The sequence below is a fragment of the Aedes albopictus genome, unplaced genomic scaffold, assembly GCF_035046485.1.
Source record: "Aedes albopictus strain Foshan unplaced genomic scaffold, AalbF5 HiC_scaffold_207, whole genome shotgun sequence".
NCBI lineage: Eukaryota > Metazoa > Arthropoda > Insecta > Diptera > Culicidae > Aedes > Aedes albopictus.
In genome coordinates this window covers 2,283-30,280 of record NW_026916988.1, presented here as the reverse complement: position 1 = coordinate 30,280, position 27,998 = coordinate 2,283, and the positions used below count along the sequence as shown (strand labels likewise).

Here is a 27,998-nt window from a genome sequence, read left to right as displayed (position 1 = left end):
AAAAAATTGTCTTCTCATCTGGCATCCCTGTTCGTCTAGACGAACATTTGAAAAGGGCCTATCTGCTTTTTGTAAACAAACATGTTTCTGTCTCTGCAGGGCCCATCTGCATCCACCCACGCCCATCAACACCCTTATGAGATAGCTTGAAGAAGGCTCTTTCTGATAGGGTGTTGGTGTTGATGTGCGTGGGTGGATGCAGATAGACCCTGCAGAGACAAGAACATGTTTGTTTACGCAAAGCAGATAGGTCCTTTTCAAATGTTAGTCTAGAAATGATCGATCATTCTGGTTACCGCTTATCTGTCAAACAATGATTAAAAATTTCAATGATGGCCCACCCACACAATCACAGTCGCCGCTGTGGTAGTGGTTACACAAAATACCGCTAGCTTTCAGTCGCTGCCGAGCCGAGACGGAGGGAAGAAAAAGATCGAAACAAAAGACAGTCAAGTCAGTCAGTCTTTTGCTTGCTTCCGTGTGGATTGTGTCTACATTCGAAAACGTTCGCGAAAAGTCTTCGTCGATTTGTAGTGAAGTGACTGAATGCTCTTCCCCTTTTAGTGCGGGTTTTGTTTGCATCATTTTTCCGTCGTCACCGCGACAACTTAATTTGATTCGTCGTTTTCCGCTAACGGAGTTCGTAAAAAAGGTAAAATTTGGCCCGGAAGCAAACCCGATGGCTGATCGAGAATGGTGAAAGTGGATGTTGATTGTTAGAATGTAATGCAGAAATTAGCAGGTGGTTAGGAAAATTTTCACACCATCGAATTACAAAAAAAAAAAGGTTGGGAGAAAAAGCTCGCAAAAAAACAAATGGTAGTGTGTTGGGTGGCTTTTGGTGTGAATTTCGGCGAGAAGACGAATGTTTTTTACTGTGAAAGTGCGGTGTTCTGACAACGAAGAATCATCAAAAATCGTCGTGTGCAAATTCTATTGGTTCACTTCGCATTCGCATTCGTATTTTTAGGGGATAGTTCGATAGAAAGAGACAGAAGGTAAGCTCGAAATATTTTTGAAAACTACTTATCAATGACATGCAGTGTTCCCAGAAACGCAGTGAGATTCACCATGGCATCTCACCAGATAAAACCCCCAAACGATTAGGGTAGCGAACCACTTAGGCAGCGGCCGGTATTTTGGGCACTCTTCGCTATAACTCAGTCAATTCCAAACCAATTGACTTGAAATTTTGTACACGGCTAGGTACTATACGTATCTCATCGCGTTCCAAACTTTGCGTTGTGTCAATTGGTTCAGAATTGGCTGAGTTATAGCAGAAAAGTGCCCAAAATAGGACCCCTGCCGAGATGGTTCCATTTCCCTATCAATAAAATAAACAGTCTTAAAAAGTGGAACTCTGTGGCTGTTCAATGGAACGTTTTCAATGCCTGAAACTTTAACAGCATCATTTTATTTTGCAAAATCTTTCAAAATTTTCCTACAAAGTTAACAGCAACAATTTGAAAGTAATACGAGGAACTCCTAGAACATTTCGTAGAGGAATCCCTGGAAGAATAATTGAAGAAATTTCTGGAGAAATTCCATAAATTACTCTGGTCGAATTATTGTTGAAACTTCTGAAACAATTCCTAGAAGAATCCCTGGTGCATTGTAGGAATAAGCTCTGAAAGAATTTTGAAAGAGGAAATCCCTTTAGAGATCCCTGGTGTAAATCCCGAGAAAATCCTTGAAAGAATCTCTGGAGGAATACCTGAACGAATCCCTAAGGAAATCCTCGGTGAAATCCTTGAGTAAATTCCTAAAGGAATCTTGAAAATATCCCTGAAGAAATGCCTGGAGGAATCCCTCAATAAATCGAAAAAAATACGCAATGTTTTCTCGTAGAAACCTCTGAAGGAATTCCTGTATAATTTCATGGTGATAAACTTTCCTCCAGGAATATCTCCATGAAATTGTACAGGAATTCCTTCAGAGATTTCTACGACAAGCCTAGTTTGGTTTTCGAAAGGAATCACTCAAGAAACTTCTTGACCGATTTTCCTAGCAGAAACTTTCCACGGTGACTGCCATTTGAACTGTCATTTCTTCGCAACTGCGTACTGTGATCGGTAAAACGGTTTCTTGGGCGATTCAGGCAAGGAATTTCCCATGCATCAAGATAAGCCGACAAATTCCTTCTGAACTGCAAACAGCGCTACATTCTGCACAAATTCCTGAAGAAAATTTTGGATGAATCTGGACAAAACTCTGAATACATTTCTGAATAAACCCCTGGAGGGATCCCTGCAGATATTCCTAAAAAAAATACCTGGAGAAATTGCTGGAATAATCCATGGAGAAAATAAATTGCTGGATGAATCCTTCAGGGGATTTTTTGTGTGAATTTCTGAAGTAAACCCTGGAAAAATCTCTAGACAAACGCCTGAGAAATTCCTGGAGAAATTTCTGGAAGAATTCCTACAGTAATCCCTGATGCATTGCCGAAAACAACCCTTTAAGGAATTCCTGTAGGAACTCTCGAACGAATTTCTGGAAAGATCCCTGAAGGATTTTTGGAGCAATCCCTGGGGGACTCTCTTCCTCATTGAATTCCTTAAGTAGTCTGTACAGGAAACTACTGTAGCAATCCTCACGGGTTTCATGAATAATCTACGAAAAAAATCTTGTAGTAATCTTTGAAGGGATTTTAGGAGGAATCCTCGGCAGAATTCCTGGAAGAATCCCTGGAAAATTCCTAGTGGCATTCCTGGAGGAATACCATTTTTGGGAAGATCCTTAGAAGAATTTCTGGAGAGCTTCCTAATGATACATATCCATGAAATAATTTCTAGAGCAAGGCAACCCTGAAGGGATAATATCTCGGAGAAAAAAAAACCTGCAAAAACAGAATCCATGTAAAATTCCTGGAAAAAAGCGTAGAGGAACTTCTGAAAGAATTTCTTGAAAAGCCTTGCGGAGGTTTCCTAAACCCTTTATAGACAGTATTTTCGCCTTTCTGGATGCAGTCTCGCTGATCTAGAACACTTTTGTAAAGGTCGGTTTTCACGGCTGGGTTAATGTGACCCATCCGACTCCAAAGGGTTAAAGTATTTCTGTAATCGAAATACCCAAATTGTTCGCCTTCGGAATGCGAGAGTTCCAGTTCGATCCTGACAATGGCTTATTCTTTGACTCGTAGTTTTCAAAATACGAAGAGGACGGAAAACGCTTGAACGACGCTGTCAAGGTGAAGTTACTTCACCAAAAGCTGAGTACGACATTTAAGGTGCGGTTCGTGGACAGTATTTTTCCGAAGCACTCAAGGAAGTACAAGTTTTGCGAAGCCATTAGCTAGCTCAAGGAACTGTTTGGCTGCCGGAAGTCAATTTCCATGCAAGGTACCAGTGTTAACAGTATTTCATGATCGACCGGGTCAGATAATGCGTACGAGGTAACGCAGCAAAGGTGAATAAGCACTGCGAGGCGTTCCAGCTGTCGAAAGATGTGACCTTGTGATGCCGATACTCGAGCAAGGCTAATCTCCAAGTTAGAAGCCAAAGAAACCACACCAGCAAAACCAGATGGACCTATAGCATGATCAGGTTGGAGAACCTGGCCTCAAAGACGGATTGTGCTCGAACGAAAAAGCCAAGCCTAAACCATACCATCAATTCCAGCCCAAGGAGAACCTGAAGACCAAGGGAATTTTCTCAGTTCGCAACGTGGTAAGCACATTTGTCACAGTGACATTCAGCAGCAAACAATCAAGCGGAGCGGTTTGTGGATTCTTTGAAATGCGGACTTAAAAAGTTTAGTGGATGGGAGAACATACCAACTACTGAGAATCTGCAAACAGAAATGCATACTGTAACACACCAAACAAAAATACTCCACAATCAAAAGCTCCGCAGATGGAAAGTCGTTAGTCGTTATCAGTTTAATTTCGAACCACTGTTTGGAGATAGTTCGGGAGAAACAGACGGCCAAAACGATGTGAAAGATACCGGATGGCACCTTTGTCAACAAAAAGGCATGGCTTAGAATGCGAGAAGGATTATCGATGCCAAGTCACTTCCTTGCGTTTGCTGAATTGATTTGTCAGTTGGAAACGGGGGACGCTCAGATGCAGGACAATGACCTGGTGGCGCAATTAGGTGGAGGCAATCCTGTGCAAGAAGCGAAACCAGAGACCGAAATTTGTGAAGAAATCCCACGATCCATTGCAGTGATCACTTAAGTCAACAACAAGGATCATCTTCAAGGCTTGATCGGAGAATACGAGGATTTAGAGAAAAGGAATGTGTTTTGAGATGAAGAATGTCGTGTACCTGTCGGATCTGCGTGAGTATTTGCTGTCTGTGAAGAGGCTTCCCGAATGCTGATGTTGGAAGGAAAAAAAATGTACAAACAAAGCTGTAATGAAGAACATCAGTCAAGTGCGATTGCAGAAGCATTCCTGAAAAGAAACTTGTACGAGCTAGAATTTTTCGCATAATACAAACCAAACCAACTTGTTTACAACTGAGGTGAGTTCCGTAAGACACCTTCGTCTGGGTCATCCAAATCAACATGCCATGGAGAATCTGTTGAAGTATGAAATGGTCACTGGAATTGAAGCAAAGCTGAAGAAGGTCCAGGGTTGTTACAACAGCGCGGATTTCGCGAATTTCGCGGATTTCGCGATTTTCGCGGATTTGGCGCGGATTTACCCATGGAATTAGGCCCTCGCGCGGATTTGGCGCGGAAATGATTTGTGTAGTGTGTACAGCGAAATACTTGAATGATTATCGGCACTTGAATTAGAAATTATAAAAAGTAAATATTTGTTTAACCCTCCCAAGATGTTAGAATTTTTGCACCACGATAGCGTAGTGTACGTTCAGCGTGCCTGACTGGGTCATGTTGACCTTAACATCCTACTAGTGAAGAATTTGGAGCAAGTTTTCGTTGTGGTTTACTGCAATCGTTTACGAATTTCAACAGCTCTTCAAAATATTTCTTTGAAGAAATTGTGCAACGATTTTTCCAATTCCATTGCGGGTATGATGTGCATCTTTATTCAACTTTCGAGTTCTCGTTTCTCAAAAAAAAAATTAAATTTGTTTCTAGCAATTCCTTCGAATTTCGACTGTTGGTTATGTTGGGAGGTATGGCGTTCAGTCTTTGGAGAAATAACTCAAAAATGTATTCTTATGCTTTCATCCGACGTTTCGGTCGCTATAGAGCGATTCCAAGCAACAGCATCAAAATTAAGGAAAATTTTTAATTCATGATTTTCTATTGAACTGAAACTTTGCACAGTTTTTCAGTTCCATCTAAATCGCCATTTTTCGATATCAAATTTTTATTTAGAGCCACGACTAACTTTTCAAAAGGGTGTATGTGAAAATGGTTCAAAAATATTCAAAAATATGCACAGCAAAAACGGATTGTTCGATTGTTATGAATTTTTCAGCAAAGTTAGATAGCTAAATGGTGATTTCTAAGAAAATATACACTGTGAAAAAAAATCTATTTTATCATTGAAAAACATCATTTTTGTCACAAAAACTCAAATATCTCAAAACCCTATCTTTTTACCAACTTGAATTTTTTAGGGAAAACGATCCATTGTATTAGCAATCTACCATAAAAATTTGGTGATGGTAAACTAATAAACAAAAAAGTTATAACATTTCAAAAATTTCACAATTTTTACATTTAGTAAAAAAAATTTTTCTGTGTAAATTATTTCGGCCGGGAATCGCGATTTGATGCTGATTTTATTGTTCAGCAAAGTTAGATTACTAAATGGCGATTCCTAAGAAAATATACACTGTGAAAAAAATCTTTTTTGTAATTACGTTGTGAAAAGTTGGACATTTCAATAGGCTGAAGTATGATGAAATGGCCTACTTTTCACCGCTGATGCAAGTGTGCCGAAAAGTGCTACTTTTCGGCACTCTTAAAAGTGCTGAAAAGTAGCACTTTTCGACACTTTTGCCAGCACGCACTTTTCACTTGCTGCCACGCCTACCGCAGATTCAGCTGATGCCTGCACATCCTCTGAGTAGCTCAAATCTGAATAAGAACGATTTGAATTCCGATTCGAACTGCCAATTTGGTGAAGGGGCAGCTGCTGACACTTCCTTTGCTTTTGTCTGTGCACAACTGTTTGTCGACGGCAGCTCGTTCATTGGTGACACCTACTACACCATAGCCTACCTGATCGAACAAAAAAAAAATACTACGCTGATAAGCATGTGCTCGCACGTGGTTCGTCTCCCCTGATACATGTTTGTGGAGGTAGAAACGATCATACTGAATGAGTATTTTTCGTAATTACAAAAAATGTTGTATGCAACTCGTTGCAAAACTCGACTTTTTCAGCACTCGTCGTATTTATCCAACTCGGCAAGCCTCGTTGGATAAATGTACGACTCGTGCTGAAAAAATCATCATTTTGCAACTTGTTGCATAAATAACTATTTTAACATTAAAAAATATCATTTTTGTCACAAAAACTCAAATATCTCAAAACCCTATCTTTTTACCAACGTAATTTTTTAGAGAAAACGGTCCATTGTATTAGCAATCTACCATGAAAATAAACAAAAAAATTATGACAATTCAAACATTTCACAATTTTCACATTTAGTAATAATTTTTTTTGGTGTAAATTATTTCGGCCGGAAATTGAAGTTTGATGCTGATTTTATTGTTAATGGCCTTGCGTGAGTAAAACAAGTTGTTTTTATTATATATTATATATACATATAATATACTATGTACCGTAATGTTCCGATTTTATCACGCCCTCCGCGCATTAGTCGTTTATTCATTAATTTGCTGTTACATTTGAGGACAAGTGTTTTCCCTCTTCTTCAAGATGAATGTTGAAAGCGTGTTTTGCAACGTTAAAAATATTGAAATGGGTATAGATGTTGAAGAATATTACAGGGCATTTTTGAAAAGGGGCGTAATTAAATTGTTTAAACAGATGTCGCTGATGGCAATTTCTCAGTTGTTGTCGTTTTCGAACTTCCTGCGCCCTGCTTTACCGATGATATACAGATGGCTCGTTTGTCAAATTCTAGACGGCAGGACGTGCAAATGCGTAATTTTGTACACAATGTGGACATTTGGGCATAACCAGTCTCTTTCAGTTTATCTATGGTGCTTTCGGTGAGATTTCGTAACTCTTTTGAACATTTTTTTTTCATCAAACGGTCTACAAGAGAGCGTTGAGTTGAAGACCTTTGAGAAAGCGACTGTTCATCTTGTTCGTTAGATTATAATAAACAAAATCACTTATTAATTTTAACTTACTTGTTTGGTGCTGGTGGCTGAAGAAAAAAAATACTATACAATTTTTAATATTCATAGCGGTAGTATTTTTTTGTTTTTTTCGTGAGCATTGTCAGGTATGTATACAGACAAACAAACGTAACACTGGCGAAATTTTCATTGACCACGCCTTCAACGATCATTTTGAATCTTGGTTGTGGCTTTCATAACAAGAAGAGCGCCCATCGTTTTTCTTTGCGTTTGACGTTTCACACTAGCGCCTTCTGATGACGATATTGCACAACGCAGTGTTTCGTGAAACATTTCCACCAGGTGGTGATAGTGTGAACTGGGCGATGAATTTTCACTAAAATTGTTCTAGGCGTTTCGTCTGTTTGTCTGTGGTATGTACCTCTTATGCATTTGTTGTTGTTGAAGTTACTCGCATTCTTCCGATCATAAAGTCTGTTCTCTACACACTTAATTTTGATTACCGAGTTCGGTAATTTTTTGACGAGATTAAAACTGCTGAGCACCGAACTCGTTCAGCAAAAATGCATTGTTTACCTTTTCCATACGATTTTGACAGTTGTTTTACTGAGCCTCAGTAAAATCGATTACCGAAATTACCGAGATCGTACTGCTGTTATAATCTCGTCAAAAAAGTACCGAACAGGCAATTCAGAAATAAGTGTGTAAGAGGGATTTTTTTTGCGGATAAACTAGACGTATACGCGTATAAAAAACTTTAATTATACAGCTTTTGTCTTAAAAATAAATTCAATTCCATTTTTCTTATAATCAACAGCTTTTCAACACTATCAAGGGATTTTTTCACCAGTCACGTACAATAAAAAGTATGACAATCTCAATATTTTTGATCACAACACTGGATCGCGTCTAAGTTTCAAATAGATACTATAGTAATTACGAATAATCAAACTAAAGTATCATGAAAACAACTTGTTTAATTCAGGCGGTAGCCTTTACAATAAAATCAGCATCAAAATATAATTCTCGAAATAATTTACACAGAAAAAAAAATTTTTTTGTTACTAAATGTAAAAATTGTGAAATGTTTGAAATGTCATAACTTTTTTGTTTATCAGTTTACCATCACCAAAATTTTATGGTAGATAGCTGATATAATGGGCCATTTCCCCTAAAAAATTGAAGTTGGTAAAAAGATAGGGTTTTGAGATATTTGAGTTTTTGTGACAAATATCATATTTTTTCAAAGTAGAAAAAGAAATTTTTTACAGTGTATATTTTCTAAGGAATCATCATTTAGTTATCTAACTTTGCTGAAAAATTTATAACAATCGAACAATCCGTTTTTGCTGTACAGCTTTTAGAATATTTTAGAACTATTTTCGCATACACCCTTTTGAAAAGTTAGTCGTGAGTGAATATGAAGGTTTAATATCAAAAAATGGCGATTTATATGAAATTGAAAAACTGTGCAAAGTTTCAGATATTTTTGAAATGGTCGCTCAGGATCGACTGACATGACTCCGTGGAATTCCTCTATATTGTGCCTTTTCTGGGAATTAACTATGTTCCGTTTTATCGTAAGTATGAGCCCACTGCATAGTCCACATTCGTCCCAGACGTAACGTATCGTCCGCCGCCGGCGGCGATGTTCCTTTGAATGTAATATCCGAAAGATATCCGTTATCGGAAGCCGAAAGGGTAATAGTAATCTGCCCGAGTTACTGTTTTGAAAGGCACCAGCTATATATTTTGAAGAGATTTCTAGATAAATCCCTAGATTATTTCGGGAAAAAATCTTTTGAAAGGTATCCTAGAGGAAACTGCTAGTAAAAACTTTGGCGAAAAACTCTGGGGGATCTCTGTCGGCATTACTGGATATATTACAGCAGGAATTCTTGGAGAAACTCCTAAAAATCCAAGAAAACCCTGTAGCAATTTCAAAAGACTCCAGCAAGTAAATCTTGAAAATTGTCAACATTGTCCTTCTAGGATTTTTCCAGTGATTATCCATTTTAAGGGACGTTTTCCTCTGGGCAGAGGCACAACCTTGTGATCAGCTTGATTGCTGTCAGGTCTCGGGGCTTAAATGTATCTTTACTCTACAGAGAAAGATGCACACTCGTGGTACCAAAAAGAACCGATACTTTTCGTGATCAAACAAAGAAGCGTCACGGCTCTTTTTTGTTGTTTTTGATATACAGGGGATGGCCAAAATGTTTGGGATAGGTAACTTTTGTTCTCCCACAAAAAAATTCAACATGCTGTAACTTTTCATAGAGTGCATAAAAAATTCTCAAATTTTACTGTTTGTCAACCTATTATATGTGCATCATTGGTACAAATTTGGGCTCGATTGATTAATTTTTCGCGAAGGTAGAACTTTTCGGGTAAAACACTATTATTTAGACAACTAATTTTTGAACTGTCATATCTCGGAAACCAGTGAACCGAATTGAATGAAATTTTTATCGTTTATCAACAATATATTGATACTTAATACGACGTTATAAAATGTAATATTTTCTCACGGCGAATTAAGTTATATGTACCAGATTGCAATTTTTACCCATATTGAGGAAAATAAGTCAAGTTTACAATACCACACAAAAATTACTAAATGTGTTCTTCCTTCAATCTAAATAGGCTCCAATATATCTGATTAGAGATAACTTGAGAACAGAAGTGGAAAAGCTTTGGATATCAACACTAAAATTTATTGACATTGATGTAAAAAAAGTACATTATTTCGAGAAAAATCCAAAAAGTGTCGATCCATGATAACTTTTTTTAACGTTTAAAAAGTACCTATGTTTTAATAGTTTGTGAAGCATTTACATATTGTTAGTGTACGTTCAAAATTTCATTCAATTCGGTTCACTGGTTTCCGAGATATGGCACTTCATAAATGAGTTGTCTAAATAATAGTGTTTTACCCGAATGGTTCTAACTTCGCGAAATATTGATCAATCGAGCTCAAATTTATACCAATAATGCACACATAATAGGTTGACATACAGTCAAAATTTGAGATTTTTTGATGCGCTCTTTGAAAACTTATATCTTGTTGAACTTTTTTGTGAGAGAAAAAAAAAGTTGCCTATCCCAAACATTTTGGCCATCCCCTGTATTTGATTTCTATTTCCATAAGGAAGGAGGTTGTTACACAATTTATCCTTCTTTTTTTTTTAATTATTATTAACCAAGCTTCCAATATTAAAGACACAAGATCAAGAATCACAAGAAGAGCTGTTTATGCTAGTTCACTGAACATGAATTGATCGTCAAATTTGTTCATTTTGTGTGAAAATACGCAATGGTAAATAACGTTGACAATTTAATTAACAACACATTCTTTTACAGCTCAATTCGCAAAATCAATCTCCCACTATTCCTCATCCTTAAGGCTACGCAACACATTAAAGCCACATGGCTAAAGAGGTTGCAATACCTATTCCCAAATTCCACGATGTATTATGGACGATGTGAGTTCTTGGACTTGCATTGGAGACTTGGCCCCATGATCCCTTTTTGCATCAATAAAATAAAATAAAATAAGATTACTCATTTTAAGGGACGTTTTTTCAGGTTTTGCCAAGTATTCTCCTTGGAAAATTTGGTTCCGAAGATTCATTCAAGAACTACTAAGACATTACTCAAAAAATGTTCGAAGTGATATGAGAATTTTTCAAAATTAAATTCAAATTCATACTGGTTTCAAATCATTCTTTTAAAAAAAATGTTCGGGTTACTGTCTTCAAAAATATTCAGTAATACTTAAAGAAAGCCAAGAAAGTTCCATTCTGTTTATTTTAAAGATTTTTTTTGCAGTTTCTTATAAAATTTCTTCAGTTTTTTTTTATGTTTTCCCACACTACCTAGTTCTTGGGATGTTTCTCCTGAGATTTTGTCTAGAAAATTCTTTTCAAAAATCGCCCAACGGATCTTTAAGAAATGTTTTTGGAAAAAAAAACGAAAGTTTTGCCGAAACGTCTTCAAACTCACTTTCAGAAAGCAAGAGTTGCGTTGATTTACGACTCAAAAGTTTATTCTTAATTTAGCAGTCCATTCCAGTTTAATGGATTTAATGGATTTCTTCAATAACGTGAAGAAAGAAAAAAAAATACCTTCACGCTCTCGCGGAATTGGCGCGAATTCAAATTTAGCTCGCGCGGATTTGGCGCGGATTTTTTTCCACCCTTCTCGTAACAACCCTGAAGGTCGATTTTTTCGTGAATTTTTGGTCAAAGGCAAGCAGTGCAGAGATCCGCTCACTGGCTGTCGGGAGCGTACGCACAAATTCCGTTCAAGAATGGATCGTGGACTCTTGTGCATCACGGCACATTTGCGCAAATTTCTTCTTGGAGCTGGGAGAGCGGAAGGCATGAACATCAAGTGAAGTGGTTGTTGCTGATGGCCGAACATGTCCGGTGGAAGGAGAAGGTACATGCAAGCTGAGTTGTTTTGTGAAGAACGGCATAGTGAAGGAAGTTATCCTGAGTCAAATGTTGTACATCCCGGAGTTAGAAGCTAATCTGTTGTCCGTCGGATGTTTGATAAAGAAAGGTGCTGACGTCAGTTTCAACCAGTCTGGTTGTGCTGTTTCAAGCGGAGGAGTAGGTAGCAGCGATGGAAGCTGTGCTCAAAAAGGGATTGTACAAGTTGAAGCTAGAAAGGAGCCCTGTTGTAGCGGCAGTTAAGAGCCACAACCCGATGTGTTTTCACAAGTGGCATAGGTGTCTAGGACATCGTGATCCAGAAGCGATTTTCGAGGCTGAAAAACCAGAGCTTGTGACTGGCATCAAAAGTCAACCCTCCGGAATCAAATCGGTTTGCGAGTGCTGCGTCGAGGGAAAGATGACCCGAAATCCTTTGGTGCATAGCGACATGTGCGGACCGATGAACACGAAGACCTCAGGCGATTGCCGGTATTTTCTATCATTTATCGACGACTACAGCCGTTATTCGTGGATTTATTTCCTGCGGAACAAATCGAAAGCTGCTGATTGTTTTGACCAGTTCGTTCGGATGATAAGGACACAGCATGGAAAACCCCGGAGATATTGCGATCGGACCAAGGTGGCGAATACTGCAACAAGAGTATCGAGAATTTGTGCAAGAGTTTCGGTATACTGCAGCAGCTTACTACAGCCTACACCTCCGAACAAAATGGTGTGGCCGAGCGAAGGAACAGATACCTAGTAGAGATGGCACGCTGCATGTCATTGGACGCCAAACTGGCATATCAGTATTGAGCAGAAGCGGCGAGTACAACGAATTTTCTACAGAACGTTTTACCGACGAGGGCCAAGGAGATCACACCACACGAAACTGTATACGGGCTCAAATTGGACTTGTCGGAGATGCATGTGTTCGGTGTCAACGTTTACATGCACATTCCAAAGGTGAAACGAACAAAGTTGAAGCCCAAAGCGTTTGTCTGGTACTCTCCTCAACACAAAGGATATCGACTGATTGATTTGAAGACCAACAAGATTGTAATAAGTCGAGATGTGAGGTTCCTATCGGATGATGAGCTGGAAATGTTTGTTTCATCGGAGGAAGCTAGAGTTGAGTATGAGTTCCGAAACAGCAATGTGCAGGATGTAGCAGAACAACAGTTGGAAACTCCAGTTGACGATAGTAAGGATAAACAGGTCGATGGAAATGTGACATTATTTGAACTCGTTACGAAGATGACGATGAAAGCGAAGACTCAAATGTTTCCATTCGGAAGGAGCCCGATGTCAGACGTTCAGGACGAAGCACCAAAGGAGTTGCACTGCAGCGGTTCCACGCGGAAATGCTAAAGCATGTTTCCTCGTTCGAACAATCAGGAGAACCTGGATCGTATCAACACAGACAAACAGACGTAACTCTTAGAGGAAATTCATCAAAAATTTTTGCCCGGTGTCATTTTCAAGAGCACACTGCCACCTGTTGGGAGAACCGCGCGCGACACTGTCGGCCATGATGGATTTCGATTTGACATTTTGCTGACACGCACACTACTACACAAATTGCCTGTAATTTTCGTTTGCATCGTTCAGCAACGTGTACACTGGGAAACGTCAGAGCGATCGAACACTAGCGCATCTGGTGGAACAATCGCGCAAATCAAATGAAATTTGAATTGATCGTTAAATGCACGTGCCAAGCCGTTTTGAAGAGTGTTACGTCTGTTTGTCTGTGGTATCAAGATGCAGTGAGCGGTCGGGAGCGTAAGCAGTGGAAAGGGGCTATCAAAGAGGAACTAGACTCTCACAAAGAAAATGGAACCTGGGAGTTAGTTGATCTGCCGCCGGGAGTTACACACTAAGATCAGCTCGGTATTTTCCCCATCTTTTTACTGAGTTCTCAACAGCAGATTTAACTCGGTACGCTCGGTTATTTATTTTGCGGATATTCTGTAACTGAGTTACCGAGCTCAGCTCACAAACTGTCAAAAGTTACTGAAGCACGGTAAATATCGTTACTGGTGAACGGTAAATACGATTACCGAGTGTACCGAAATAAATCTGCTGTTGAAAACTCAGTAAAAAGATGGAAAAAATACTGAACTCAGTGAAAAAATTACTGAGCTGGAACATCTGAATCTTAGTGCGTAAGCCAGTTTGTTGCCGGTGGAGGCTCGTCTACGCAAGTATACAGACAGGATTTCGATGAAGTGTTTGCACCTGTGGCTAGGCAGGTAACGCTTCGTGTTCTTTTGACGATTGCTGCAAGAAAGAATCTCCTTTTGAAACACATCGACATCAAGACTGCCTATTTGTACGGTACGCTTGACGAGCAGATTTTCATGCGACTTACGGCTGGAGTCGAAGCTGCTGGGAAGAAAACTGGATGCCTGTTGAAAAGAAGTATTTACGGCTTGAAACAATCGGCGAGGATGTGGAATCATCGGATAGACACAAGAACAAGAAGAGGCAAGACTTATTTCATCCTTCTTTACGCGAATGATATGCTGGTGGCGTGCTCAAACCAGGAGGAGTATGAAGAAATTTCGACGTTGTTGGGAAAAAAATCCAACCTGACGGAACTGGGCGAAGTTCATAGCGAATAGAGATCAAGAAGCGTGGAAACAAGTACTACCTAAACCAAACTGCAACTGGCAAACTGCAAACATCCGGCAACTGGCAGAAAGGTTCGGAATGCAAGAAGCAAAATTTTCAAGAACTCAAAGGCTGCCGAACAATAAGATGTTTCAGTGCCTTATCGGCGGTTTATTGTATTTAGCCGTGACAACTGTTGACAACTGTTGCGGTAAGTACATCGAGTCAGCAAACCTACATCTGCGGACTGGACGGCGGCGAAAGGTGTTCTTCGATACATATTTGATTCAACTGAAACAGAACATGTATCGTTGTCAATATGCTGCCAAGAATTGGAATGGTTTCTGCGACTGCTGGAGAGCTTTGAAGAAAGAACTGCCTTAGCGTTGAAAAATTGGGAAGACAATCAAAGCAGCATCAGCATAACACTGTTATGCCACCAAACGCTCAAAGCACGTGGACACCCGATATCATTATACTCGAGATTCAGTGAAGAAAGATTTATGTTCAGTTTTGCCCAACGACAGAGATATGCTTGCTGACATGCTGACCAAGCCGCTCAACCGGATCAAGCTGGAGAACTTCCGTTCAAGAGTTGGCCTGGAGGAGGAGTGTTGCGGGTAATCGCTTGCTTTTGAATAGGATTATTTATGGCTCTTATACCCTATTCGAACACTCGTATAACATTTTTGATAATTTCTTCAAAGATTTTTTCAGAAAAGGCCTTCATAAAAGTTTTGTGGAACTTTGCCAACTATTGCTTCGTTCGGTAGCGTTTTTAAAACTTTCTGGGAACACTGCATGTTTCTTGTTTTTATCAAAAAAAAAAAAAAGTTGCATGTATGCACCCGTTGCATCACAAATACACTCAAACATCCCTAACATATCGTTTGTTTGTCATTTTCATTTTCAGAACACTGATGCGAATGGAAGCGAGAGCGAGAATGCACATCAATGTTATCACTCGCCTACAGAATCCACCTCCCATTGAAATCTTTCAAGAGCGAAAAGGACATCGCTAGTGCGGTCGTGAAATCCGCGACTGACAGACAGAACACTGCGCTGTTTTGACGCTGTTGACCGTGGCGACCGCGACCGAACAACAACAACAGTACTGGTCGCTGCCACTACACCACCAACACCAGCACCACCCATTGCGATCATTAAAGGCACATTATTTACGTATTTTTAATTAATGCTTTTTCGCAGATAGATACGCGATAGTGTAGTGGTTAGCGTTAGTGTGTTCTTATAGTAGTATAAAGCTGACTCGACTTTTTCGATCGAGACGACGACACCAAACCGAAACCGCAAGTTATTGTTGGACCGTCCGACGGAACGGATGCCCCCTCATATTTTACGCGAGTGATTTTTTTTTCGTTTGCGGTTCGAACGAGCGCGAGTGTGGAAGATTTAAGAAGGTAAAGGTGACACCACATACGGCGAGTACTTTTATAGGCGAAACGAATCGAGAATCTCGGCGATCGACGACGAACGGCACTAATATTCCTAATTGCACGACGTTGACGACGACGACGACGGTACGTGAGATGCGGTGATGATGTTGGACAAAGCGCCCCGATCTTAGCAATAGCGAAGTTAATCATCAGCAGATTGCAGGTCTTGCGGTGGAGGAGCGCTAGAGTGGTCCAAAACTGGAATTTAAAACTTTGTTCTTCCTTAAATGGAGGGTTTGGTGATCAAGTGGAGCGTCATCCAGGAATTGCGTGTTGAACGTTGCAAAAGATAAAGATGTTTTGTGCCTTTTTGAGAACGATTTCGACAGAAAATCACTTGTGCTGTATGTACCAGAAATTCACGTGAATTGGTTTTCGATTATCATATGTAATGTCACGTTGAATAGAGTGCATTCGAACAATCATTAATGATCATTAGCTGCTTGCGTAGTTTAGAACTAACGAGCCTGGAATAACAAAGAGAGGAAATGTCAAAATTGGAACAACCGATTTACTGTCACCCCCATAGTTCCAATCGAGCAGAAGACCTGTTAAAACGACCAGGATTCGCCACTTTAGTATACTCGAGACACTTTTAGAAACACTGCCTTTCAATAAGGTATCCTACAAGCAGGATTCTGCTGCCATGGATCATCGTGGCTACATGTTTCGTCGTGGCAACTGTTTCGTCGACCTCTCGAAGCTGGAGCAACCCGTATTCAACAACGTGGCTAAGGATGATCGAATTAATTTTCCGGAAGAACAACTATCGATGCTGCTTTGTCGTGGAGAATATAAATCCAAAACAGATCAAGACTACAACAAGAGGGAAAACATTGCCAGAGAAATCTGGGATGGAATTGCTGGAAGATTCTCCGAAAGAAATTGCTGGAGGTTTTTTCATAAGGGATATCTGGAGGATTCCTAAGAAGAAAACTATAAACTCCTGGGGAAATTTATTCTGGAGTTCTTCTGGGAAATTCTCCATGAGTTCTCTCTGGAGATTCCATCAGGAGTTCTCTTTAGGGACTCTTTCACGAGTTCCCTTTCGGGATTCCTCCAGCAGTTACCTCTGGAAATTCTTCCAGGAGTTCCTTTTGGAGATTTCATCACAAGTTCATTCTGTGGATTGTTCTAGGTCATCGTTTCGCGACTCCTCAACTGCTTGCATGCACGCTTTGATTGTTCTGCGGAAGGCGGGGTGACAACCGACTGGGATTCGCGAGAGCCAATGTTAATGATTGTCTAGGTGTTCCTTCTAGATTTTTTTCCTTGAGTTCTTCCTGGGGATTCCTCCAGAACTTTCTTCTGAAGATTTCCTCAGGAGTTCCCTCTGTGAATTCCTCCATGGGTATCTTCACGGGATTTCTCCAGGAGTTTCCTCTGAAGATTACACCAGAGGCTCCCATCGCAAATTCCTCCAAAGGTTCCCTCTGGAAATTCCATCAGGGACAACCTTTGGGGCACTTCTTCAGAAGTTTCCTACAGGAATTTCCTTTTGGGTCCCTGAAAAGGTTCCCTCTGGGGATTTCTCCAAGAATTTATTCTATAAATATCTGTAAAAGTTGTTGCAGGAGTTTTTTTTCTGGAAATTCCTCCAGAAGTTTCATTTACAAAATTCTCCAGGAGCTCTGGAGATTCCTTCAGGAATGCCATTTGAGTATTTTCCAAGAGTTACACTTGTGGATTACTCCTGGAGTTTCTTCAGAAGATTTCTCCAGGAATTCCATCTAGGCATTCCTCCTGAAGTTCCTTACTGCAGCGATTTCTCCAGGAGTTTATTCTGGGCCTTCCTCTGGAAATTTCGTCATTGGAATCCGCCAATAGTTTCTCTCGAGACTGCTGTTTGATTCCCTTTTCAGATTTTGCTCAAATTCTCGTTGGAAATTCCTCCTGGCATTATTTTTAAAGATTACCCAGGATAATCCTTCAACTTTCCCCAGAAGATCCGTTTGAGGATCCCTTTGGGACTTTCTTCTAAGGATTCTTCTTTTACTCACTTCTAGGAAATACTCCAGGAATTCCTTTCTGAGATTTCTCCAGAAGCTCCCTCTAAGATATCACTGGTAGTTCTGGCAAATCTGGAGATTGCTCAAGGCGTTCCTTTCGGGGATTCCTATTGGAGTTCATTCTGAGGATTCACCCATGAATTCCATTTTCGGATTACTCCAGAAGTTTGTACTGAGAATTCCTGTAGAACTCCTGGAGAAATGTCTAGACGGAAGTCTAGAAATATCTGGAAAAAGCGAGAAATAAGGAGGAGTAATCGGGAGGAATAATCAGGAGCATGGAATAGCTCAATGAGAAACTTCTGGAAGAACTCTTCAAGGAGCTTATGGAAGAACTTCAGGTGGAACATCTTCCCGAAAAATTTCCAGAGGAACTCCTCATAAACACACTTTTTGAAAAAAATCCCGATAATTTCTGGCTAAACTCTAGAATGAATATCAGAACTCAGGAAGGAGCTTCTGCCAGAAATCTCGTTGGTTACTCTACTAGAAGATTGTCCAGAATTACTATTGAAAGAATTTTTAGAAGTTCTATTTGAAGACTTCACTGGGAAACTTTTGAAGAGAAAAATCTCAAAGCAAGCTCTTGAAGAATGACTAAATTCTTAAAGAGTTTGCGGGGAAGAATTCTGGGAGGAGTTTCAAGATCTTCAGTAGCGCTCTTGAGAATTACGAAAAGAACTTTTAGAAGGACTCTCACATCTCTTCTGGGAGTACTTTTCGGGGAGCTTCTGGAAAAAGCCCCAAAAATTCTTTTGTAAAAATTCTCCGTAAAATTTCTGAAAAATATTCCTTTGAAATCCCTGTAAGAAGTCCCGAAAAAACGCTCTGAAAAATTACTAGAAGAATTTATTGGAGAATAAACAGAATCACTTTTAGAATAACTTAATAAGAAACATCTGGAAGAATTCTTCAAAGAAATTCTGGAGGAACTTCAGGTTACTCCTTCGCCGAAGAAATCTCAGAGAAACTTCTTGAAGAACTTCACGATGAATTTCCGGAAGAATTATAGAATAAACTTCCCAAAGAACTCACTGAGGAGCATCTGCCAGAAATATCAGTGGAAAGTCTAGAAGAATCCCCAGAAGAACTCTTGACAGATTGTGTAGAAGTTCTTTTAAAAGAATTCACTGGGAAACTTTTGAAAAACAAATCTCAGAGAAACTTCTCGAAGGGTTTCTAAATTCTAAAATAATTTACGGAGAAAAAATCTTGGAGGAACTTCTGGACCTCCTGTAGCGATTTTTTTCGAGGAGCTTTAGTAAGAATCATCCGTAGAATTGCCAAAAAAAAATCTCGGAAGAATTTTTGGAAAAAAAAATCTTAAAAAACTTCTGGAACAACTCGGAGCATTTCCTTGACAAAAAAAATCCGTAGGAATTTCCTGGAAGAGCTTCTGGAACAATTTCCGCATGCACATTTAAATGATTGTGGAAACTTCTGTGAAAACTGTTGAATGGATTCCCCGGCGAATTCTTGGAATAATTTTCTGCAAAACTGTTAGAGGAATTCCAGAAGGAACTTGAAAAAAGTTTTTTATAACAAGGAGGGTTACGCCTCCAATACGTTATGAAATTCGAGTCAACAACGCATCCCTGAATGTAACCAATGCAATAATCTCATGGGACAATTATGCCAAAGTACTTTAAGAGTCGCAAGACGTAAGCGAGCAGCTGTTTTCTTTTTGTTTAGGTACTCTAGGAAATCCCTACTATCCTTGAGATAAGACTTACATGGTCAACAGGATCTACCGCAGCCACAATCCTACATAACTTTGCGGCTTTCTACCGTTTATTATCCGAGTTGCTTTGTTGCTTGGTTATTGTTATCCATGGTACTCCACAATACTACCAGAAAATCTTTTTGGGGGTGTACGACATTGCACTAAGGGCCAGAATCGCAATCTAGCGGAACAACATTAATTACTCCAAAACGAAGCATTTCCGATACATGGTGTCTTCGACAAAGTTGTTTGACATTAGCAGGGGCATCTATTGCTATGAACGTAGTAGTTCGCAACTCGTCCGCATAGGTGGCGCCACCATCTAACTTCTTTGTTTCACGTCCTAGAGATTTGGCGTCTTCGGTAAAGTTGTTTATTTTTGCAAAATAAACAACTCTTTCTCAGACGTCAAAATTCCACAGCCTACTGTTTTCGAGTTATTTAAAAAATAAAAACCAATCAATGAAAAAACAGTTTTTTAAGCTTATTTTGACATTTTTACTAGAAACCATGTGAGTTTTTATTTTTTCCTAATGCATATGTGTCAAACCAAACACATTGTACGGGAATATGTTGAATATTATCATTAAAAATTAAAAATAAAAATACAAATTCGAAAAAATAGTGTGAATTTCAAGGCCTAATATCTCACAAAGCGCAAAAAATCGCATCTTCAAATTTTCAGCAAATACGGAGCAATACTATGTGAACATACTGCCAAAAATTTGGAGAGGTATTTTTTGGTGTTTTTGAGATAATAGCTTTTTAGTAACAGTATAAATATAAGTATTGCCGGCATGTAACTATTTACTGTTACACATTAGAGAGTTTATGTATTCGAAAAAGTTGTTCATTTTGACTAAATAAACAACTATTTCTTAGACGTCAAAATTCCACGGCCTACTGTTTTCGAGTTATTGCATATAAACTAAATAATATTGATAAAAAATTACAATTAAATACCTTTTGATGCAGTAGTATGAACTATTTTTATTGTTATGACTTGCAAAAGATTAAAAGATATCTTGACCCATGCTGACAATAGTAAGCTGATATTTTCATGACTTACTATGTATCGTAAAAGTAAAAACAATAAAAAATACTTCATACTATTGCATCAAAATGTGTTTTATTGTCATTTTTATCAATATTATCTAGTTTATATGCAATAATCCGAAAACAGTAAGCCGTGGAATTTTGACGTCTAAGAAATAGTTGTTTATTTAGTCAAAATGAACAACTTTTTCGAATACATAAACTCTCTAATATGTAACAGTAAAAAGTTACATGCTGGCACTACTTATATTTATACTGTTACTAAAAAGCTATTATCTCAAAAACACCAAAAAATACCTCTCCAAATTTTTGGCAGTATGTTCACATAGTATTGCTCCGTATTTGCTGAAAATTTGAAGTTGCGATTTTTTGCGCTTTGTGAGATATTAGGCCTTGAAATTCACACTATTTTTTCGAATTTGTATTTTTATTTTTAATTTTTAATGATAATATTCAACATATTCCCGTACAATGTGTTTGGTTTGACACATATGCATTAGGAAAAAATAAAAACTCACATGGTTTCTAGTAAAAATGTCAAAATAAGCTTAAAAAACTGTTTTTTCATTGATTGGTTTTTATTTTTTAAATAACTCGAAAACAGTAGGCTGTGGAATTTTGACGTCTGAGAAAGAGTTGTTTATTTTGCAAAAATAAACAACTTTACCGAAGACGCCAAATCTCTAGGACGTAAAACAAAGAAGTTAGATGGTGGCGCCACCTATGCGGACGAGTTGCGAACTACTACGTTCATAGCAATAGATGCCCCTGCTAATGTCAAACAACTTTGTCGAAGACACCATGTGTCGGAAATGCTTCGTTTTGGAGTAATTAATTTTGTTCCGCTAGATTGCGATTCTGGCCCTTAGTGCATTGTAAGGTATGTGAAATGTTGTGGAGTTCTGAGTCCTGAACAGGACTTCCCAATTCTACAGAATCTACCACAATTGCCAATCAATCTACATTTGCAGTTATTGTTCTATGATATCCGTGATGCTCCACAACCCAACGATAAGGCCTTTTTACAGTTGTTGTCGGATATTGTAAAGTTTGCAAAATGTCCTGCAGTTCAGAAAATCTACCATAATTACCGTAGCGTAGATTGCATACGCTTGTGGTTAACGGTTATTGTTACCCATGGTACACCGCAATGCTATGAGAAAATCTCTTAGAGGTTGTACGACATCGTAAGGCATGCGAAATGTTCTAAACTTCATGTCTTCTAAGGTCTACAGAATCTATCACAATCGCCCTTCAATCTACGTTTGTTGCTTATCTCAGCAGTAGCTTAGACATTGTGAGGTTTGAGAAATGTCCTGAAGTCCAGAGTATTCAAGCTCTACAGAATGTACCGCTATGCCGTGTTCTACGATTGAGGTTTCCGGTTATTGTTGTCCATGAGAATGCCAAAACTCTACAGAATCACCTCAATTGCCGTTGTTCACCGATATCCAGAATTCGCCGCAATCTAACGAGAAATCCCTTTATGGTTTTCAGTCCTGACCTCCAGGGGATTCTGCGAACTTTAGAATATCTGACAATCGTAAGAAAACTTATTTTTGCATTGCGGAGCACCATGGATAACAACGAAGATAAGCAGCAAGCGTAGTTTGAATGGCGATTGTTGTACATTTTGTAGACCTAGAAAGTTCTGTGTTCCAAGACATCTACAAACCTTACCATGTCTACCAATCATTAAAGGGGTTTCTTATGTTTATAGAGTGCTGGATAAGTCGTAGATGTTGATTGGGGTAGATTTGACTTTGCAAGCCCTGAACTTCAGGACAATAAAAACGTAGAAGGGCTTCTTGTTAGATCGCGGAAAGCCATGGATATCGGTGAACAATAACTAACTGGAACCTCAAGCGTAGATCAAGGCTTAGCGGTAGATACTGTAGAGTTTGAATGATAGTTATTCCTATCCCTAAAGAGGGAAAGGACAAGACGCTGATGGAGGGTTGTAGATCATTGACCTTACTAATTTAGTCGCATGGGAAAAACACTCGAGCGGATGGTTAACCGTCGCCTGTCAACAGAGTTGGAAAAGCATGAGCGAATCCATGTTCTTTTCTGAGCTAGATCGTCTGTTGCGAAAAGCGTCGAGTGAGAACCTGCACGTAGATGTAGCCTATGACATGACATGGAGACTCCCTATTTTGACGACTACCCTCAAGAGATAGAATATCCAAAGGCACAAAAATGCCTAATAAAAGAACCGAAACGTCGGGCAAAGCAAAAATATCCGTTTTGATTTACCCAAGACTGAGAAAGCCAGCTTTCCGGAGTAAACCTTTATCAAGCACGCCAAGCAAGTGAAGGAGAAACTCAACACCAAGTTCCAACAATATCCTTCGGGCCCTGAGTTCTTTGAATCTTCTCGTGGCACTTTGACTAAAGCAGCTAGGGCAATGTGTGTCCCAAGCATACTCTACAGATCCGAACTGTGGAGCAGAGGTGGCCCCGCGGTGCTAAACATTCTAGAACCTCAATACAATGAGATTTTCAGCTAGCTCAAGCTATCTTCAGAAAGGTTGCAGCCTTGCATGCAGATAGGCTACGCTTTTTCACCTATCGCTCATTAGTACAGGAGGAAGTAGGTTATTGAGTGTCTGGGGAGGCCATAAGCCGCTGCGGCCGGTTACCTGGTTTCTGTGGTATCTTCTCAGTTGAGGCCTATACACTGAAAGTCGGACACCCGTGGCTGATCAAGGTGCAACAGTACACGAACAAAACCTTTTTGTCTGGATGCCTGGACATGCAGGCATACCAGGCAATGAAGCTGCCGACGTTCTAGCAAACCAGGGTCGTCATGCTCCGCAGGAGGTAACCTGGGTTCCCCTCTGTAACGTAACCCGCTGGATCAGACAGACCTCGAGGGAGACGTGGAACTCAGCCTGGCATCACAACCTATCACAACCGAGATGCGTTGCTCCGCGGGATTGAGAACGACACACAAGAGTGGAGAGATGTGCCAAATTCTGGAGATCAGAAGGTTCTGAATCGGCTCACTCATGGGATCAAGATTCGGTGGCAATACGGCCTATTGTCGGGGATGCGGACAAATACTAGACATAACACACATACTAGTAGAATGTCCAGCACGCAAGAAATTGAGGGGTAATCACGGCGTAAGTGGTTCAACACGGGAAGTATTGGCAAACAACCGTAACGCTGAAAGTCCTGAACTTCAGGTCATTTACAAAACTTTACAAAGCATTTTTTTTTGGATATCCTAAGCCATCCAAACTGTTCTTGAGTTTAAATCTTAATGTCTACACGTGTAACGGCAACTTTTTTCGTTATAAATAGCTATGATTTGCAATCTATCATGTCTAGTAAGTCTTCTGGAAGTTCAGAAAACAGTATCAGAATAGTCGGGATATCAAAGATCATCCAAACTGTTCTTGAAATCAGACCCTGAAGTCTACGAGTTTAACATTAACTTCTTTCATTATATAAAGCTACGATTTTCATTCTATCATGTTGAATAAGACTTCTGAAAGTTCAATAAACAGTATCAGATCGGTCGGGATAGCTTAGGTCATCCAAACTGTTCTTGAGTTTTGATCCTAAAGTCTACGCGTGTATTAATGGTAACTTCTTTCATTATACAAAGCTACGATATGTAGTTATGTAGGTTTAGAAGATTTACTGGACATGTTGTAAATCTTCTAAATGTTATATGGACATATTCAGATCGACTGGGGCCATCCAAACTATTACGGTGTCAAAAATCTAGCATCTATTGCAATTGATATTTTTGTTGTAATGATTGTATCTATTTCATTCATTTAACGTTAATAACAATTATAATTAAACTGAATCAACAAATTCTTCACCACAACACGCGGTTTGTGGCTGCAGTCCTTACCCTCGGCTGCGTCCCACATATATAGTAGATTTCAGATTTGTGCTCGGGATGTGGCTTCGTCATATCTTCACCTTACCTGGAAGTTCTCAGTTGTAGGGAAGTCTAGTAATCCTGAAATATCTCAAAGGTATTTTGGAATGGTACTGAGTTCCACAGAAGTTTATGGATGTGGGTGGGTTAGACTAGATAACGTGACTTTTCATAGCACAAATAATGACTACAACGAATGCAGATTTCAAAAAATGGGTTTCTTAAAAGTTTGAACAACCTTAATGTTTCAAAGGTACCGATCAATGCCTACTGGTCTTTGACGAATATTATTAAATATGATTCATTATGTATCATTATTTAGTGTAGCAGGCATTGCAAGTGTAGATATAAAGCTGTGTACTCCATGAAGGATTGGATGACCTAAATTATCACAAATGTATCATGAAGTGACCCTTGAGAGTTAGGAGGTTCATGAATTTTATTTGGTAGTGTGACGTTACTATCAGCTCATGCTCCAGGGGTTGTTTTTATCAACTAAACTTCATGACGATGGCTCATAATATCCCAAAAATATACAACAACGCCTATTGTTCCTCGAACTACTTTGATAAATACAGTGGATGTAACACTACTTAACGTACTAGCAAAAGCTATTATCACAAGTGTAGATCAGAAACTATGGTCTCCGAAGTGGTTTTATCTTGGAATGACTCATGCAATGCCAAAGGGATTACAGATCACACATGGATCTGTAATGTTACAGTTCACTGTTACTGCCAAGAGCTTAACTTCAATACAGTTTGGACGACCTTTGATGTCCCAAAGGTTCATAATAATGTACAGTAAACTTTAGGTTGATCCAGTAATCGCGATTGATTACGCAACGTTACTCAGAATATCATATATGACTGCTGTTACGAGTGTAGACCTGAAGTTCTGAACTTCAAGGTAGTTTGGCTGACCTGGAATGTTCCTATAGTGTCTCTAAATGACATTTGAGATTTTGAGAGCTTTACGGATCCCAGAATATTATGGAATGCTATTATTTATGCTGAAAATACATAAAGTTATTGTTGCAGACTTGAAGGACTTCATTATAGGACAGTTTGGACGACCCTGAATGTCCCAAAGGTTTATAATAATATCAGGTAGACTTCAGATTGGTCCAATACCCACGGATAAATATGCAGCGTTACTCAGTATAGCAGGTATGGCTGCTGTTACGAATGTATACCTGAAGTTCTAAACTCCAAGGTAGTTTGGCTGTCCGGGAATATACGTATAGTGTCTCTAAATGACATTTGAAATTTCAAGAGCTTCATGGATCCCAGCAGATTATGTAATGCTATTATTCATGGCGAAAACACATAAAGTTATCGTTGTAAATTTGAAGGACTTTATTATAGGGCTGTTTGGACAACCCTGAACGTCCCAAAGGTTTATAATAATATATAGTAGACTTCAGATTGATCCAGTGAGTGCGGTTGATTGTGCAACGTTACTCAGTATAACAGATATGGCTACTGTTACAAGTGTAGACCTGAAGTTCTGAACTCCAAAGTAGTTTGGCTGACCTGGAATATGCGTGAAGTGTCTCTAAATGACATTTGAGATTTCAAGAGCTTCACGAGTCCCAGAATATTATGGAGTGCTATTATTTATGGTGAAAATACATAAAGTTATTCATGTAGACTTGAAGGACTTCATTATAGGACAGTTTAGACGACCCTGAATGTCCCAAAGGTTAATAATTTATAGTAGACTTCAGGTTGATCCAGTTACCGCAGTTGATTATGCAACGTTACTCAGTGTAACAGATATGGCTACTGTTGCGAGTGTAGACCTGAAGTTCTGAACTCCATGGTAGTTTGGCTGACCTGGAATATCCCTATAGTGTCTCTAAATGACATTTGAGATTTCAAGAGCTTCACGGGTCCCAGCAGATTATGCAATGCCATAATTTATGGCGAAAACACATAAAGTTATTGTTGTAGATTTGAAGGACTTCATGATAGGACAGTTTAGACGACCCTGAATGTCCCATAGGTTAATAATAATTTCTAGTAGACTTCAGGTTGATCCAGTCATCGTAGTTGATTATGCATCGTTACTCATTATAACAGATATGGCTGCTGTTACGAGTGTAGACCTGAAGTTCTGAACTCCAAGGTAGTTTGGCTGACCTGGAATATCCCTATGGTGTCTCTAAATGACATTTGAGATTTCATAAGCTTCACGGATCCCAGTAGAGTATGCAATGCTATTATTAATGGTCAAAATACAAGAAGTTATTGTTGTATATTTGAAGGACTTTACTACAGGACAGTTTGGAACACTTAACTTAAAAAAAGGGTTAAAGCATCTGAATGAATTACAGCGCAAGTCAACAACACAGCTACATTGATCAGAAGGAAAAGAAACCCACCGTCGCGAGTCTGCAATCTAAGTTTTGGACCAACCTAACGTATCAAGCAGTAGTGACAGGACAGTAAACTGGTGCTAGATCATCATCGACGTCGTGTCGTCGTGTCGCGTCGTTCGTTCGTGTGTTTGTCGCCGCCGCACAGTTTGTCATCATCGCCTTCTACCTTAATACCAAAGATGTGTGTGGATTGTCAGTAGGCCGTGTGAATTACCTCAGCTCAGTTGCAGGCAGCAGTCCTGCAAACGTTGAATAAGTGAAACGCGAAATTTTGATGTGTTCGTCGTAATCGTAGTGACCAGGAATCTGCGAAGTAAAGTGATTTGAGTGGAGGAACGCCATCTCCAGGTAAAGGGTCCTAACACCAAGCTTAGATAGAGAGATTGGAAGCAACACAGTAGGCGTTGGGTTGGGTTGGGCCAAGTGCATTATCAAACTCATCGGTGACTCAATAATATTCGTACGAATTCCGAATATCTCGTATTCTACAAAAACCGTAATCTGGAGAAAACCGTCGCACAAAGTTGATCCCCACCGAACCTCGGAAGACGACGGGCAGATCGACGATCGACGATCGAGCAGAGGGAGGGGTAAATTGTGAGACAGTGAAGGGAGACAGAGCGGTGCATCGCAAAAGATCAGACAAGCAGGCAGGCAGGTCGCGTCGAGATGGAAAAGTCTTATTTTTAGGTGTAATTTTCCGATATATTCCTCGCGTTTGTGGGTGGGCTGGGTAGTTAGCGGTGTTGGTGGTGGTGGAGCGACCGTCAGTGGGAGGGAACCAGAGTGTTGTCGGTCGTCCCCCGTGTGGGATTTTTTCGCACCGTCTTTTAATTGTGTATTGTGTCGTCGTCGTCGTCGACGTTGTCGTTGCAGGCAGGCAGGCAGGAAGGAGAGAGAACCGCAGCGCAGTGAAAGAATTTGCATGTGTGAATAAAGTTGTGAGAAACGAGCGCGCGCGCTGGGCAGCCAGCATCTCGAAAACGAATAATTATTGCAGAAGATCGCAGTGAATCAGTAAAGCGTGAAGAAGTGCGTTGGGCGAGAAAAACGAAGACGAAGATCTCCGGGGATTCGATCGATTCGAATTTCCTGGGAGCTGGTTGCTGCTGTTGCTGCTACTGCAAAAGGGCAGGTGAATTTTGGCCGAAAAGTGTGTGTAGGAAGCATAGTGTTTTGCGCAAAGTACAAAGGAGGAAGGTGAAGGTCGTACGCGG

General features: G+C 39.7%; 1 long non-coding RNA gene across 4 annotated transcripts; it reads left to right on the top strand.

Moving 5' to 3' along the window:
* Positions 1-389: 389 nt before the first annotated feature.
* On the top strand, positions 390-27,998 carry LOC134284495 (uncharacterized). 4 transcript variants are annotated; one of them, XR_009995806.1, is made up of 4 exons: positions 390-998; positions 15,166-15,673; positions 26,979-27,129; positions 27,658-27,998. It is a non-coding gene; the product is annotated as an uncharacterized LOC134284495 (long non-coding RNA). The 4 variants fall into 4 exon arrangements; XR_009995805.1 differs by having other exon boundaries at positions 26,961-27,129; XR_009995804.1 differs by lacking the exon at positions 26,979-27,129 and having other exon boundaries at positions 27,662-27,998.